The sequence below is a fragment of the Loxodonta africana genome, chromosome 10 (genome assembly GCF_030014295.1).
Source record: "Loxodonta africana isolate mLoxAfr1 chromosome 10, mLoxAfr1.hap2, whole genome shotgun sequence".
Lineage (NCBI taxonomy): Eukaryota > Metazoa > Chordata > Mammalia > Proboscidea > Elephantidae > Loxodonta > Loxodonta africana.
Genome location: NC_087351.1, coordinates 33544331 through 33561471, shown reverse-complemented (window position 1 = coordinate 33561471; position 17141 = coordinate 33544331). Strand labels below are relative to the sequence as shown.

The 17141-nt window shown below is 40.4% G+C and overlaps 1 pseudogene; it reads right to left on the bottom strand.

Moving 5' to 3' along the window:
• Positions 1-10074: 10074 nt before the first annotated feature.
• On the bottom strand, positions 10075-11535 carry LOC100669797 (olfactory receptor 6E1-like; annotated as a pseudogene).
• Between the last annotated feature and the right edge of the window lie 5606 nt (positions 11536-17141).

Here is a 17141-nt window from a genome sequence, read left to right as displayed (position 1 = left end):
GGGCCTTCATCTATAAGTAGTTCATATCTTTCTGCTTAACTTAGGCGTTCACTATCGGGTGCATATTCTGAAGTAAACTGGCTTAAAACGTATGGAAACGCTATTTCTGAAACAAGATTACCTGAATCTTTAAAGCATTTTATTTATTTATTTATTTTATTGTGCTTTAGGTGAAAGTTTACAGCCCAAGTTAATTTCTTATACAAGAATTTATACACATATTGTTTTGTGACATTAGCTGCACTTCCTGAAACGTGACAGCATACTCTCTCTTTCCATCCTGGGTTCCCTGATTCCGTTCGACCAGTTTCTGTCCTTTCTTGCCTTCTCATCCTGCTTTTGGACAGAAGCTGCCCATTTGGTTTCTTATATCCAATGGAACTAAGAAGAACATTCCCCACATGTATTTTTATTTTATGGTCCTGTCTAATCTTTGAAGAGTGGGCTTCAGGAATGGTTTCAGTTCTTGGTTTACAGTGAGTCTGGGAGCCATAGTTTTGGGGTTTCTTCCAGTCTCTGCCAGACCATTAAGGCTGGTCTTTTTATGTGAATTTGAATTCTGTTCTACATTTTTCTCCTGCTCTCTCTGGGACTCTCTGTTGTGTTCCCTTTCAGGGCAGTCACTGGTAGTAGCCGGGCACCATCTAGTTCTTGTGGTCTCAGGCTGGTGAAGTTTCTGGTTCATGTGGTCTCTTAGTTCTTTGTGCTAATATTTTCCTTGTGCTTTGGCTTTCTTCGTTCTCCTTTGCTCCAAGTGGATGGGAGCAATTGAAGTATCTTAGATGGCCACTTGAAAGCTTTTAAGACCCCAGACGCCACTCACTAAAGTTTGATGCTTTTATCCTGTTCATTGTTGAAACCTGTGAGAGCTGGAACTCGATAGGACTGCCTTGTTTTTTCGGGTCTCCCAAATTTTCTGCCATTGACAGGGTGCAGCAGTACCACATTTGTATCACTCTATTAGTGGAAGATATTTCAGTTACCAGGTCTGAAAGGTTTCTGCTTTACCCAGGTTCCTGCTTTCACAGGTTTTAATGTATTTGGATTAGAAAACAGAAAAGAAGAAATATATGAAAGAAAACAACTCTCACAAATGAAAAAAAAATCCAAGTAATATCTGCATAAATCAGATTTCCTTAGTAAGAGTTTGGTATTCAAAGTTATTAATGATCTGTCCCCAAAAGATATTTTCTGGTTAATCCCCCATTACATCTGGCATCATACCCTGGACTCTACGTATGATAGACTCTTCGCAGTTCTTTGATTTCTTACCCATTTTCATGCACCTGTGCTTTTGCACATGGCATTTTTTCAGCTTGAAATTATCAGCCTTTCAAATCCTGTTTCTCTTAAAAGTCTCCTCAGTAAGTGCATTTCCTCCATGAAAACTTCTCTTCTGAATGAATGAGTCTTTCCTGTGTATCTCCCATAATTTTATGATATCTCAGTTTATTTTGACTTTATTTTATAGTTGCTTTTAATTTGTTGCTCACTGAGTCAAAAATTTCTTCATTAATCTTAGTACTTTCTACAGCACCTAGAACATATTTCTTTAAACAATCAGCTTTAATAAACACTTATTGAATGAATGAATAACAGCTCAAATGCCTGAGAGAGACATTGGTGAATATTTTCACAATTGCCTAAGGACTTACCACTTATGTAGTATTTCCTGGAGGTCAGCGGCCTTGCAGAGTCAGCCTGCCAAGTAATCTTAAGTTGGTTCATTTTGAGGAGAGATTGCTTTTCCTCGTGAGGAGGAGGAGTTTTCTTCCTATAATCACTCCCTGAATAAATACTCTCCATTGTTGAGGTGGTATAGAGTTTGAGCTAGTCAGTAGACAGAGGTCTGGTTGGGTGTACTAGAGGACTTCTGGAAGCAAAACAAAACAAAAAAATCTTAAAAAGGTCTCTTTTTAAAAGCCAGCATCCCTGGAAGTGTCCTTCCTTAAGCATTATCAAGTACTACTTTATTTGTCTGGCATATTTATTGCAAGAATTATTTGCCAGTGTCTGAGAATAAAATTGGGACTCAATTTAAGGACCTGGGAGAAGGAAGTGGTAGGGATGGTGGGGCTTCAGGGAGATGAAAGTGGCATTAGTGGGGAGGATGAAATGGTGAACTTGACAAAATTTGCCTTTTTTACAATTTTGCCTTTATTTTACCAAAGGCTACACTACTCAACATCATTTCACAAACTACCATTCTATCTAGCATTCATTGGCAATTGTTAAAGAACACAAACTGTTAATCAGGCTCTGAGGCTATAACTAGAGATATTCTTCAGGACTTATTTCTAGATTCAATATCATCTGATTCATAAGTGATCTGAAAAAGTGGTCTCTGCACCCTGATCATTTGGTTTCATGAGTGAGCGCATGTGGCTGAGAAAGTTACCCAGCTCTTTCCAGAACACAAGCAGAATCCATCATGCATGTGTTTCCCAGAAATATCATCAGAAACTAATAGGATGAGGGTTATCTAGTGAAGTTCTTGGTAAGATACATTCAGAGGCCTATAGGAACAGAGATTAATATAATGAATAGCTGGAGGTGAGTGGAAGAGAAGGAAAAAGCCCAGGGTCCATAGCGGATCATGAGCTGAGCACAGATAATGCATGCAAAGACATTGTAACCAGCACAAGGACATAGCACATAGACAGTTCCTTGGATAAAGTTCCTGTTTTTTTACCTCTTATTTCAAAAGGAGGCCACCAGCTTGGGGTCTTTCTAGATACAATGGGAAATGGACTACTTCATGAATTCCAGGCATTCTCCCTTTTATTGTACATGCTTGTTGAGGGAAGGAAGAGATTGTCCAGGAGCCTGAAAGCCTGGACATGTCTGTACTCATCCATTTCAGACCATTCATTATTTTAAGGGCAGTCATTTAGGCTCCAGTGGGAAAGTCTCTGTGGATGCTGTAGAAGCTTGTGCTCCCCAGGCTGGAGCTGTATGCTCTTTTGAAGAGTCCTAGATCACTTAGAAGAAAGATGAGCTTTTTCCCCTCTAAGGAAAAGCATTGAGAATTTCACCCAGGTTCAGTGTTGTCCATAGCTTTGGGCTTCCAAGGGGACAGTTGCACAAAGCACAAGGTAGGACACCGTTGTTTAAGTCAGGCCAGGCAAAGTTCCTCACTGCTAGCAAGTAACTTAATGGCTCTGACTGGATAAGGACTTGTTTAGCTACTGCTATGTTCTAGCATTGACCTGGATGGTGGGGCTAAAGTTACAAATGAGACCCAGTGCCTGTCCTCAGTGTGCCAGACCTCATAAAAGAATATAAAAAGCAATTGCCAGTAGGAGGGAGACTTGAGAAAGCCACTGCTCCTCTGCAATCCCCTGAGGACTGAGGTGGGAGGTGGAGATTACCCCAAATGTCTTAGAGCAGCTGTCTAGCAGCCCCCTGAGGAAGTCCCAGTCAGGACATTCCAAACATTCTACTCACAGGATTGCAGAAGATACTGGATTCTCATGGAAGTTTCTTGCCATTGCAATATTAGCCCTAAATGCAGGTCTTATACTGTTGGTATGAGATCTTCATGTCTCATGAATTTGATGGCATTCTCTTAGAACACCTGTTTTTTCCCCAAAGCTTCCTGATCCAGCAGCCACTTTCCCTGGGTCACTAAGAGTCAGAGGATGGTGTCCTTAACTTTGCCATCATTCAGAGGGTCTGATGAGTTCAGACAGTTTTGAAATCATCCATTTTCAGCAAGTTCATCCTGGGAAAAGTCTTGGAAAAGTGCAGTAGTCCTTTGGAGCAATCCTTCATCCTCCTCTTGGACTAACGTGGTGATTCTGACTGATAAAGACTTTTATTTCATTGTCACGTGGGCCCAGTCTCTATGAAGTGATGCTTCTCCTGCGGGCTCTGGGGCTCTAGGAGACAGTGGGTGAGCTACTTCTGGAATAAAGACTCATCTTCATAGAAGTGACATCAGGGCTGAAAGATACGTGTTGCAGCTTTGTTTTCTTAAGGGATCTAACCTTCTCTCTAGTTTGATGGGGCTTGGAATCCCCAGAGAATTAATATAATGGGCTTCCTCACTCAGACTCTTCCTAACTCTCTTGGCTGTTACATACTACAACTTGCAAACCAAAGTTTCCATTGTTTGTTCAGATCAAGAATAACAGTTACTTTTAGTTAAAATAATGACTTCAATTATACCTCTGAAATAGGGACCACTGTCTGATGTTTGGTAGTCCTATTGTTAAAGGGATGTAAGGAACCACTATGAGTAATAAAGAGCCTTGGCCAGTCTTATCTTGACCTCTACCTGACTGTGGCTGGTAGATGGTAGAAGATGGGGTCCTGGGGGAAGGGTGAAAATAGAAGGAAGTGAAAGAGTTCAATTAATTTTTTTTTTCTTATTTAAAAATGTAAAAAGTACTTGGAAAAAACCCCCAGATGCTTGTGCTCAAAGCATAGTCGAGAAAGGAGGAACAAAGAATGAAATCTTGGCCCTTGACCAGGCTATACAAATGGCCTCTTCAACAAGTTCTTGGCTATTCTATTTTCAATACTGTTTATAAGAAAATTAAAGCAGATAATTTGTAATGTCATTTTCCTTAAGTATGTATCCTTGAAAATAGAAAAACTAGAAACTCTATTAAAATACATATTTAAAAAAAAACCCATGCATGGTGCTATCTTAATATCATTAATTCTTTGGTACTTTTTTTTTTGCTGGATTTTTCTGTGCATTTCTTACACATTGCTCTTGCTGTCGTTAGGTGCCGTAGAGCTGGTTCTGACTCATAGTGACCCTATAGGACAGAGAAGAACCATCTCCATAGGGTTTCCAAGAAGTGGCTGGTGGATTTCTTTTTTTTTTTAAATTGTGCTTTATGTAAAAGCCGAGCTTTTAACCACTATACCACCAGGGCTTTATTCTTTTTTTTTTTTTTTTTGAAATTGTGCTTTAGGTAAAAGTTTACAGCTCAAGTTAATTTATAATACAAATATTTATACACATATTGTTATGTGACACTAGTTGTAATCCCTATAATGTGACAGCACACTCCCCTTTCCACTCAAGGTTTCCTGTGTCCATTCAACCAGCTCCTGTCCCTTCCTGCCTTCTCATCCTGCCTCTGGACAGGAGCCACCCATTTGGTCTGATGAAGCTGCTTGAACTATGAAGCATACTCTTGACAAGAATTAGTTTATGTTTTGTAGTCCAGTCTAATCTCTGAAGAGTGGGCTTCGGGAATGGTTTTAGTTCTGGGTTAACAGAGCTTCTGGGGGTCATGGCTTCGGAAATTCCTGCAGTCTCATTCAGACCATTAAGTCTTATCTTTTTACGTGAATTTGAATTCTGCTCCACACCTTTCTCCTGCTCCATCAGAGACTTTCTGTTGTGTGCCCTGTCAGGGTGGCCACTGGTGGTAGCCAGCACCATTTAGTTCTTCTGGTCTCAGGTTGATGGAGCCTCTGGTTTAAGTGACCCTTATGTCTCTTGGGCTAATATTTTCCTTGTGTCTTTGGTGTTCTTCATTCTTCTTTGCTCCAAGTGGGTTGGGACCAACTGATGCAAGTTTTAACACCCCAGACGCCACTCACCAAAGTGGGATGCAGAATATTTTCTTAATACACTTCATTATGCCAATTGATTAAGATGTCCCCTGAAACCATGGTCCCAAGACCCCAGCCCCAGCCACTCTGTCCCTTGAAGTGTTTGGTTGTTTTCAGGAAACCTCTTAGCTATGGTTTAGTCCAGTTGTTCTGACTTCTCCTGTATTTTGTGTTGTGCTTCCCTCACCTAAGATGATTCTTATCTACTATCTAGTTTTTTTTTTATCTAGTTAGTGCATACCCCTCTCCCTCCCTCCCCACACTCATAACTTCTGAAGAATGTTTTCTTCTGTGTTTAAATCTTTTCTTGAGTTCTTATAGTAATGTGAGAACAGAGGGTAATGGTGATTTGCTTTCTGGGAAGGTCTTTTTGCCAGTGACAAAGCCCTGAGGAAAAGTGGCTTCATAATGGTAGTAGGCAGGTGGGATCTTGGAGAGCATCAATGAGTTTCCCACAGCCCAGAGATGTGCCGAAATAGAGTAATGATGCCTAGAACACTTGAGAAGGGTATACATAGATGTAGCAGGAAGACCCGCCCAATCTGACAGTTTCTTATTGATGAGAATGAGGAGTGATATTCCAGCTACCTGTTGTGGACTGACTTGGGGTCAAATGGGAGGATGCCAGGGGGATAAATGCCAAAGGACTGGATGCCTGCTTGCCTCCTCCCATCCTTCTCGGAACCTACACACACCCTGAAAAAAGTGTGCATGTGGGAGAACCCTGAGTTAAATGAGACTTAATTTTCACCATCAGGTTAATGGAGTCTGTAGTGAAATTAAATCAGGAAATTTATATTTCTTGCACACATGAGTTTGTGAACTGGGATTAGTATTTGTTTTACCTAGTATCAGATAGTGTTATAAATCAATGGAATCAATATTTATATATAATGCGAATTGAAATATAAGTACATACACCAAATTGTTATAAACTTTTCAATATAAACATAATGTAGTTTATTAATCCTTTTCAACAAAAATACGTCAACATTTCACTGCTCTGAGGGCCAGTTTGTCTTCTTAGTCCATTAACTATGTTGTTGTTGTTAGGTGCTGAGGAATAGGTTCTGATTCATAGATACCCTATGAACAACAGAACTGAACACTGCCTGGTCCTTCCCCAAGCTCCCAACCTTTGCTATACTTGAGCCCATCATTGCAACCACTGTGTCAATCCATCTCATTTATGGCCTTCTGCTGTTTTGCTGATCATCTGCTTTACCAAGCATGATGTTCTTCTCTGGGGACTGGATAGCATATCCAAAGTATGTGAGATGAAGTCTTATCATCCTCACTTCTAAGCAGCTTTGTGGCTGCACTTCTTCCAAGACAGATCTGTCCATTCTTCTGGCAGTCCATGGAATTTTCAGTATTGTTCACCAACACCATAATTCAAAGGCATGAATTCTTCTTTGGTTTTCCTTATTTATTGTCCAATTTTCACATGCATATGAGGCAATTGAAAATACTACCACTTGGGTCAGGCACACCTTTGTTCACAATGTGATATCTTTGCTTTTTAACCCTCTAAATTGGTCTTTGCAGCAGATTTGCCCATTGCCATACAGTGTTTGATTTCTAAACTGCTGCTTCCCCATGGGTGTTGATTGTGGATCCAAGTAAAATGAAATCCTTCACAACTTTGATCTTTTCTCTGTTTATCATGGTATTGTTTATTGGTCCAATTGTGAGAATTATCGTTTTCTTTATGCTGAGGTGTAATCCATACTTAAGGCTGTAGTCTTTGATCTCCATCAGTAAGTGCTTCAATTCCTCTTCACTTTCAGCAAGCAAGGTTGTGTCATCTGCATATGGAAGGTTGTTAATGAGTCTTTCTCCAATCCTGGTGCTGTGTTCTTCTTAATATAGTACAGCTTTTCTGATTATTTGCTCAGTTTACAAATTCAATAAGTATAGCGAAGGGATACAACCCTGATGCACACCTTTCCTGATTTTAAATCACGCAGTATCCCCTTGTTCTGTTAGAACGACTTCCTCTTGGTCTATGTATAGTTTCCACATGAGCACAATTAAGTGTTCTGGAATTCCCATTCTTCATAATGTCATCCCTAATTTGTTTCAATCCACACAGTCGAACATCTTTGCATAGGCAGTGGAACACAGGTAGACATCTTTCTCGTATTCTCTGCTTTCAGCCGAGATCCTTCTGACATCAGCAATGATGGCGCTCCTTTCAGGTCCTCTTCTTAATCCAGTTTGAATTTCTGGCAGCTCCCTGTCGATGTACTGCTGCAACTGTTTTTGAATTATCTTTAGCAAAATTTTATTTGTGTGAGACATTAATGATATTGTTTGATAATTTCTGCATTCTATTGGATCACCTTTCTTTAGAATGGATACAAATATGGGTCTCTTCTAGTCATTTGGCTAGGTAGTTGTCTTTCAAATTTCTTGGCGTAGATGATTGAGTGGCTTCCAGTGTTGCATCCATTTGTTAAAACATCTCACTTGGTATTTCGTCAAATATGTAGAAACCCAAAATCTTTCGTGGTTACCAAGGGGTGGGAACAAGGGGGAAGGGAAGAGTTTTTACTTAGGTTGCACTGAGTTTATGTTAATAGTGATAGAATGATTTAGAAAAGGATAGTGAGAATGGTTACACAACTTGAAGCATGCAATCAATATCACTTAGCCATACAGGTAGAAATTACTGAATTATCATATACTTTGTTGTGTATGGAGCTCTGGTGGTGCAGTGGTTAAGAACTCAGGTGCTAACCAAGAAGTCAGCTGTTCAAATCCACCAGCCACCCCTTGGAAACCCTCTGTGGCAGTTCAGCTTTGTCCTATAGGTTTGCTATGAGTCAAAATCCACTCGATGGCAACAGGTTTTTTGTTTGCTTGTTTTGTTGTGTATATTTTCACCACAATAAAAAACAACAACAAAACTTAAGCCTTCCTCCACCTCAGGTCTATTTCAGGCAGGCAATTTTTAGAGAGAAAGTATACATGTTTTTGGCTTCATCTCTGAACTCTGCAAGACCCTCTCTAGTCCCCTTTACTTGTGACTTCTAACTCCTCCAGGGCTATAGTGTACGGTGGGATGGGGGTGGCAGGTAGGGAATGAAGAAATTAGAGGAAATGGAAGGCAGCATACATAAAGATCATAGTGATGGTGGGGGTAAGAAGTAGTGGTGTCCTGTATTTATTTTGAAGTTATAACCCACGGAATTTGTTCAAGGTTTAAGAAAAAGAATGGAGTCAAAGATGACCTAAGAATCCTTGAGTTTATAGAATATTTAGTCACATTTCTATATCCTTCTGTAGTAATTTGCCTAATCAAGTTTTCATTTCCTCTTAGGTCAGTGTCTGAAAACTCTCTTTTTCTGGGAAGTCATCCATTTCAATTTTTTAATTTGTTTTGAAGAGTTAGTTACACATGATATTTTCTTACACGTATCATTTTCTTTTGTTTTTTGGATCATTTTCTACCCTGAATTATAGTTATTTGTGTACTTTCTACCTTCCGTATCATATTTAAAAATTTTCAACAGCATGGATTATGTATTTTTCCCAGACCATATAGTACATCTCCTTGAACATGGCATTTGTGTAATAATTCAAAACCCCCCCCCAAAAAAAAAAACTTTAGATTGGATTAAATGCATGCGTTAACTAATTTGGTTATTTATTTAATATTTTTTCATTTACCAATATGAATTTCTTCATCTTTATCTTGATCAATAGTGAACATTTAATGATGAATTGCAATAGTCTGGATACTCTATTTGACTTTATATGAGATTTAAAATAACATTTTAAATATAAGGTCTTTGAAAATGCTTTTGTTTGTAACTGATATGAGAGTCAAAAATAAGAAAGTGAAGGTAGGATGAGAATTGGAGGAAGGAATTAACATTTGTTGAAGACCTATTATATGCCAGTCACTCTGTAAGGCACTTTGTATAGAATATCTTATTTGACTTTCATACTAATCCTTTGGAATGGGTATTGTCATTCCCATTTGATCAAAGAAGAGGAAACTGGGGACCAGAAAATTTCAGTGTCTTATTTAAGCTAATAGAACTATTAGGTGGAAGAGCCTTTGCTCTTGTATGAATTTTAATACTCAAAAGTACTCAAAAAGTATAAGTAGGTTAGATGCAAAATAATAATCAGTCATCCTTAGTATTTCTTTGAGTTCTTGCTGATACATTTCTGTGACAGGACTATGGTTTAGGTGTGAAATGAGAGCTGCACAGAGTATTCTTCTCCTTTCCTTTGGGGGTGCTGAAGACACAAAGCAATTAATAAGTCTGCAAGTGTTTATTGAATATCCATGTGATCTATGTCAATGTCCTGACGCTTGCGACTTATAGTGAAATACAGAGCTGGTTTCTGCCCTCAAAGAGCTTGTATTCTGCTGAGAACCCAGGCATACACAGCAAGAATGACCGTAAATATTCAAATTTGGTATTTAATAAAAATGCCATGAGGAGCAAGAGAGCTTTTGAGTTTATGCTGAGTTACATTTTGGCTGGCACAATTTCTACCAAGTGGAAATGTCATCACAGCTTTTTCTGAAAGATAAGGCTGAATTTCTTGCAGGGGTCTGATATTCCCCTAGCTTGTCTGGGAACATTATCCTCAGCCTTTTTGTTCCACAGCTTTATGAGAGGAGCTTGCTCACCTTCTCCCTCAACACCTGCTTCACCTGTTTATTCCTCAGGGTGTAGATGAAGGGGTTGACCATCGGGGTCACCACAGTGTTGAGCAAGGCCACTACTTGTTCCTGTCCTCCTCCTGGCCACCCTTGCCCCAGCGGACATACATGAAGATGCAGCTGCCATAGACGAGAGCTACAACAGTGATGTGGGAGGAGCAGGTTGAGAAGGCTTTCTGCCTCTCCTTGGCTGAGGGGATGTGCAGGATGGTGTAGAGGATGTGGCCATAGCAGGTGGCTGTCACAGAGAGAGTGCCCAGTAAGCTGAAGTTGGCTACAATAAAGCCCAGAAGCTCTATCAGACTTGTATCTGTACATATGAGTTTTAGGACAGGAAAGTTGTCACAGAAGAAATGATTAATGATATTGGGACCACAGAAAGGCTGCTGAATTGTGATTGAACTAGGAACAATGATGAGAAGGAATCCTGTCATCCATGAACAAAGGACCAACTGGACACAGACTCTTTTGCTCATGATGGTGGCATAGCGCAAGGGGTTACAGATGGCCACATACCTGTCAAAAGACATCACTGCCAGGAGATAAAACTCTGTGGTGCCCAGGAAGAAATAGAGGAAACTCTGTAGGAAGCAGCCTGGTAGAGAGATAGTCTTCCTTCCAGTTAAGATATTGTTCAGCATCTTGGGAAAAATGACCGAGGTGAGCGAGATCTCCAGGACAGCAAGGTTGTGGAGGAAGTAGTACATGGCGGTGTGGAGGCGTCTGTCCATGAGGGTGATGACCACAATAAGGAGATTCCCCAGCAGAGTGAGGAGGTAGGTCAGGAGAAACCCCAGGAAGAGGAGCATCTGCAGGTCACAGGCATCTGAGAGCCCCAGCAGGACAAACTCAGTGACAGTGGTGCTGTTCCCCATGGCTTCTTGACCTTCGCTGGGGATGGTCAATCAGAGGTGTTTAGTATCAGGATTATGATACTCTGGGCATCTAAGGGCAGCCTGGAACTGAGAGGAAAGGCAGCTGAGTGTTGCATTTTGGCCTAAAGAAATCTTTTATTTCTGTGAAAGGTATTTCTTACCACCACTGACTACTCAGGCTGGATTTGCTGAGCCCCTACTGGGACCCATTTCATTTTTGGTTCCTGTTCTATCTGTGTGCTAGAGGAGGAAGTAGTGATAGCTAGGATGGACTGAGTCAGGCTCAAAAACAAAAATTAACCATACTTATCTTTCTTAACTAAACTCTTACTCCTGATTCCTCAACTAACTCTTTGCCCCTAAGAAAATCTGCTTTCAATCCCTTTTATTCTTATCTTTTCCTCCAATATTGGGTCTTCATCCCTAAATAGTTCATATTTCATGGAGGTACCCTTTCTGCTTAACTTAGGCATATACTATCAGGTACATATTCTGAGGTAAACTGGCTTAAATGCATGGAAACTCTATTGCTGCTACAACATTGCCTGAATATTTGATGCTTTTAACTAGTACAGTGAAACCTGTGAGAGCTGGAAGTTGAAGGGAATGTCTTTTTTTCCAGGTCTTACATGTGTTCCGCCTTTGATAGGGTGCAGCCTTACCACTTTGGTATTGCTTTCTAGTATTTGAGTTTTCCTTCTCTGTCAGTTTCCTCCCTTACACAGACTTTCCAGGTTTTAATGTATTTGGATTAATAAACAGGAAAGAAGAAACACGTGAGAGATAACAACTGTCATGAATGAAAAAAAGAACAATTCAGTTCATATCTGCAAAAATCAAAATTCCTATTCAAAAATCACAAAATAATAAATGTTGGAGAGGCTGCGGAGAGACTGGAACTCTCATACACTGCTGGTGGGATTGTAAAATGGTACAACCACTGTGGAAATCCATCTGGCGTTATCTTAAACAGTTAGAAATAGAACTACCATACAAACCAGAAATCCCACTCCTCGGAATATACCCTAAAAATACAAGACCCTTCACACAAACAGATATATGCACACCCATGTTTATTGCAGCTCTGTTTACAATAGCAAAAAGCTGGAAGCAACCAAGATGTCCATCAACGGACGAATGGGTAAATAAATTGTGGTATATTCACACAATGGAATACTACGCATCGATAAAGAACAGTGACGAATCTCTGAAACATTTCATAACATGGAGGAATCTGGAAGGCATTATGCTGAGCGAAATGAGTCAGTTGCAAAAGGACAAATATTGTATAAGACCACTATTATAAGATCTTGAGGAATAGAAAAAATGGAAAAGAACACATACTTTTGTGGTTACAAAGGGGGGAGGGAGGGAGGGAGGGAGGGAGAGGGCTTTTTATTGATCAATCTGTAGATGGGAACTGCTTTGGGTGAAGGGAAAGACAACACTCAAAACAAGGAAGGTCAGCCTAATTGGACAGGATTAAAAGTAAAGAGGTTTCCGAGATAAAATGAAAGCTTCAAAGGATAGCGAAGCAGGGGCTGGGGTCTGGGGAACTTGGTTTGAGAGGACTTCTAAATCAATGGGCAAAATAATTCTATTATGAAAACACTCTGCATCCCACTTTGAATTGTGGCACCTGGGGTCCTAAATGCCAACAAGCAGCCATCTAAAATACATTAATTGGTCTCAACCCACCGGGAGCAAAGGCAAAGGAAGAACACCAAGGTCACACGACAACTAAGAACCCAAGAGACAGAAAGGGCCACTTGAACCAGAGATCTACAATATCCTGAGACCAGAAGAACAAGTTGGTGCCCGGCCACAATCGATGTCTGCCCTGTCAGGGAGCACAAGAGACAACTCCTGAGGGAGCAGGAGACCAATGGGATACAGACCCCAAATTCTCATTAAAAGACCACATCTAATGGTATGATTGCGACTAGAGGAATCCCAGAGACAATGCTCCCCAGAACTTCTGATGGCACAGGACAGGAACCAACCCCGAAGACAAATCATCAGGCATGAAAAGGACTGGTCAGTGGGGGGGAGAGAGATACTGATGAAGAGCGAGCTAATTAAATCAGGTGGACACGGGAGAGTGTGTTGGCAACTCTTGACTGGAGGGGGGATGGGAAGATAGAGAGAGATGGAAGAAGGTAAAATTGGCACGAAACGAGAGACTGTAAGGGCTGACTCAATAGGGGGAGAGCAAGTGGGAGAAGGGAGTAAGATGTATGTAAACCTACATGTGACAGACTGATTGGAATGGTAAATGTTCACTTGAAGCTTAATAAAAATTTAAAAAAAAAAAAAAAAAAAATCAAAATTCCTTAGTAAGGGTTTGATATTTGAGGTTATTAATGATCTGTTCCCAAATGATATTTCCAGGTTCATCTCTCATTATATCCTGCATCACACCCTGCACTCTAGGTACAATAGGCTCCTTGCAATTCTTTGATTTCTTATCCATTGTCATGCACCTGCGCTTTTGCACATGACGTCTTTTCAGCTTGGAAATTAACAGCCTTTCAAATTCCATATATCTTTTAAAACACTCCTCAGTACATGCATTTCCTCCATGAAAACTTCTCTCCTGAATGAATGAGTCTTTCCTCTGTACCTCCCATAGCTTGTGATATCTAGTTTACTTTGACTGTATTTTATTAAATATAGTTGCTTTTAATTTGTTGCTCTTTGAGTCAAAAAGTTCTTTATTAATCAGTATTTTCTACAGCACCTAGAACATATTTCTTGTGATAACCAGCTTTAATAAACACTGATTGAATGAATGAATAACACCTTAAATTTCTGAGAGAGACGTCGGCCGGTATTTGCACAAAATGAGATGAGTACTTACCGCTTATGTAGTATTTCCTAATGGCCAGCGACTTAGCAGAGTCAGCATGCCAAGTAATCTTAAGTTGGTTCATGTGAGGAGAGTTTGATTTTCCTCATGAGGTTGAAGAGGTGTCTTCCTGTGATCACTCCCTGAAGGGAGGCTCTCCATTGCTGAGGTGGCTAGAGTTTGAAAGTAAGTAAACAGAGGTCTGGTTGTGTATGGTAGAGGACTTTTGGCAGCAAAACAAAACAAAAAGATCTTAAGATCTCTTTTTAAAAGTCAGCATCCCTGTGACTGTCCTTCCTTAAACATTATCAACTATTGCTTTATTTAACTGGCATACCTATAGCAACCCCCATGTGTCTGTCAGTTTGTCATACTGTGGGGACTTGTGTGTTGATGTGATGCTGAAAGCTATGCCACTGGTATTCAGATACCAGCAGGGTCACCCATGGAGGACAGGTTTCAGCTGAGCTTCCAGACTAAGACAGACTAGGAAGAAGGACCGGGCAGTCTACTCCTGAAAAGCATTAGCCAGTGAAAACCTTATGAATAGCAGTGGAACATTGTCTGATATAGTGCTGGAAGATGAGCCCCCCAGGTTGGAAGGCATTTAAAAGATGACTGGGGAAGAGCTGCCTCCTCAAAGTAGAGTTGACTTTAACGAAGTGGATGGAGTAAAGCCTTCGGGACCTTCATTTGCTCATGTGGCATGACTCAAAATGAGAAGAAAGAGCTGCAAACATCCATTAATAATCGGAACCTGGAATGTACGAAGTATGAATCTAGGAAAATTGGAAATCGTCAAAAATGAAATGGAACACATACAAACATCGATATCCTAGGCATTAGTGAACTGAAATGGACTGGTATTGGCCATTTTGAATTGGCCAATCATATAGTCTACTATGCTGGGAATGACAACTCGAAGAGGAATGGTGTTGCATTCATCGTCAAAAAAGAACGTTTCAAGATCTATCCTGAAGTACAACGCTGTCAGTGATAGGATAATATCCATATGCCTACAAGGAAGGCCAGTTAATACGACTATTATTCAAATTTACGCACCAACCTCTAGGGCCAAAGATGAAGAAATAGAAGATTTTTATCAGCTGCTGCAGTCTGAAATTGATCGAACATGCAATCAAGATGCATCGGTAATTACTGGTGAATGGAATGTGAAAGCTGGAAACAAAGAAGAGGGACCAGTAGTTGGAAAATATGGCCTTGGTGATAGAAACAATGCCAGAGAACCAATGATAGAATTTTGCAAGACCAAGGACTTCTTCATTGCAGATACCTTCTTTCACCAACATAAACGGCAACTATACACATGGATCTTGCCAGATGGAACACACAGAAATCAAACTGACTACATCTGTGGAAAGAGACAATGGAAAAGCTCAATATCATCAGTCAGAACAAGGCCAGGGGCTGACTGTGGAACAGACCATCAATTGCTCATATGCATGTTCAAGCTGAAATTGAAGAAAATCAGAGCAAGTCCGTGACCTTGAGTATATCCCACCTGAATTTAGAGACCATATCAAGAATAGATTAGACACACTGAACACTAGTGACCGAAGACCAGATGAGTTGTGGAATGACATCAAGGACATCATCCATGAAGAAAGCAAGAGGTCACTGAAAAGGCAGGAAAGAAAGAAAAGACCAAGATGGATGTCAGAGGAGACTCTGAAACTTGCTCTTGAGTGTCAAGCAGTAAAGCAAAAGGAAGAATTGATGAAGTAAAAGAACTGAACAGAAGATTTCAAAGGGCCTCTCGAGAAGACAAAGTAAAGTATTATAATGACATGTGCAAAGAGCCGGAGATGGAAAACCAAAAGGGAAGAACACACTCCGCGTTTCTCAAACTGAAAGAACTGAGGAAGAAATTCAAGCCTCGAGTTGCAATAGTGAAGGATTCCATGGGGAAAATATTAAACGATGCAGGAAGCATCAAAAGAAGATGGAAGGATTACACAGAGTCATTATACCTAAAAGAATTATTCAATATTCAACCATTTCAAGAGGTGACATATGATCAGGAACCGATGGTACTGAAGGAAGAAGTCCAAGCTGCTCTGAAGGCACTGGTGAAAAATAAGGCTCCAGAAATTGATGGAATATCAATTGAGATGTTTCAACAAAACTGATGCAGCACTGGAGGTGCTCACTCATCTATGCCAAGAAATATGGAAGACGGCTTTCTGGCCAACTGACTGGAAGAGATCCATATTTATGCCTATTCCCAAGAAAGGTGATCCAAATGAATGTGGAAATTATAGAACGATATCATTAATATCACATGCAAGCAAAATTTTGCTGAAGATCATTCAAAAACAGCTGCAGCAGTATATTGACAGGGAACTGCCAGAAATTCAGGCTCGTTTCAGAAGAGGACACGGAACCAGGGATATCATTGCTGATGTCAGATGGATCCTAGCTGAAAGCAGAGAATACCAGAAGGATGTTTGCTTGTGTTTTATTGATTATGCAAAGGCATTCGACTGTGTGGATCATAACAAACTATGGATAACACTGTGAAGAATGGGAATTCCAGAACACTTAATTGTGCTCACGAGGAACCTTTACGTAGATCAAGAGGCAGTTGTTCGGGCAGAACAAGGGGATACCGATTGGTTTTAAGTCAGGAAAGGTGTGCATCGGGGCTGTATCCTTTCACCATACCTATTTAATCTGTATGCTGAACAAATAATCCGAGAAGCTGGACTACATGAAGAAGAACAGGGCAACAGGATTGGAGGAAGACTCATTAACAACCTGCGTTACGCAGGTGACACAGCCTTACCTGCTGAAAGTGAAGAGGACTTGAAGCACTTACTAATGAAGATCAAAGACCACAGCCTTCAGTATGGATTATACCTCAACATAAAGAAAACAAAAATCCTCACAACTGGACCAATGAGCAACATCATGATAAACAGAGAAAAGACTGAAGTTGTCAAGGATTTCATTTTACTTGGATTTGCAATCAACAGCCATGGAAGCAGCAGCCAAGTAATCAAAAGACGCATTGCATTGGGTAAATCCGCTGCAAAGGACCTCTTCAAAGTGTTGAAGAGCAAAGATGTCACCCTGAAGACTAAGGTGCGCCTGACCCAAGCCATGGTATTTTCAATCACATCATATGCATGTG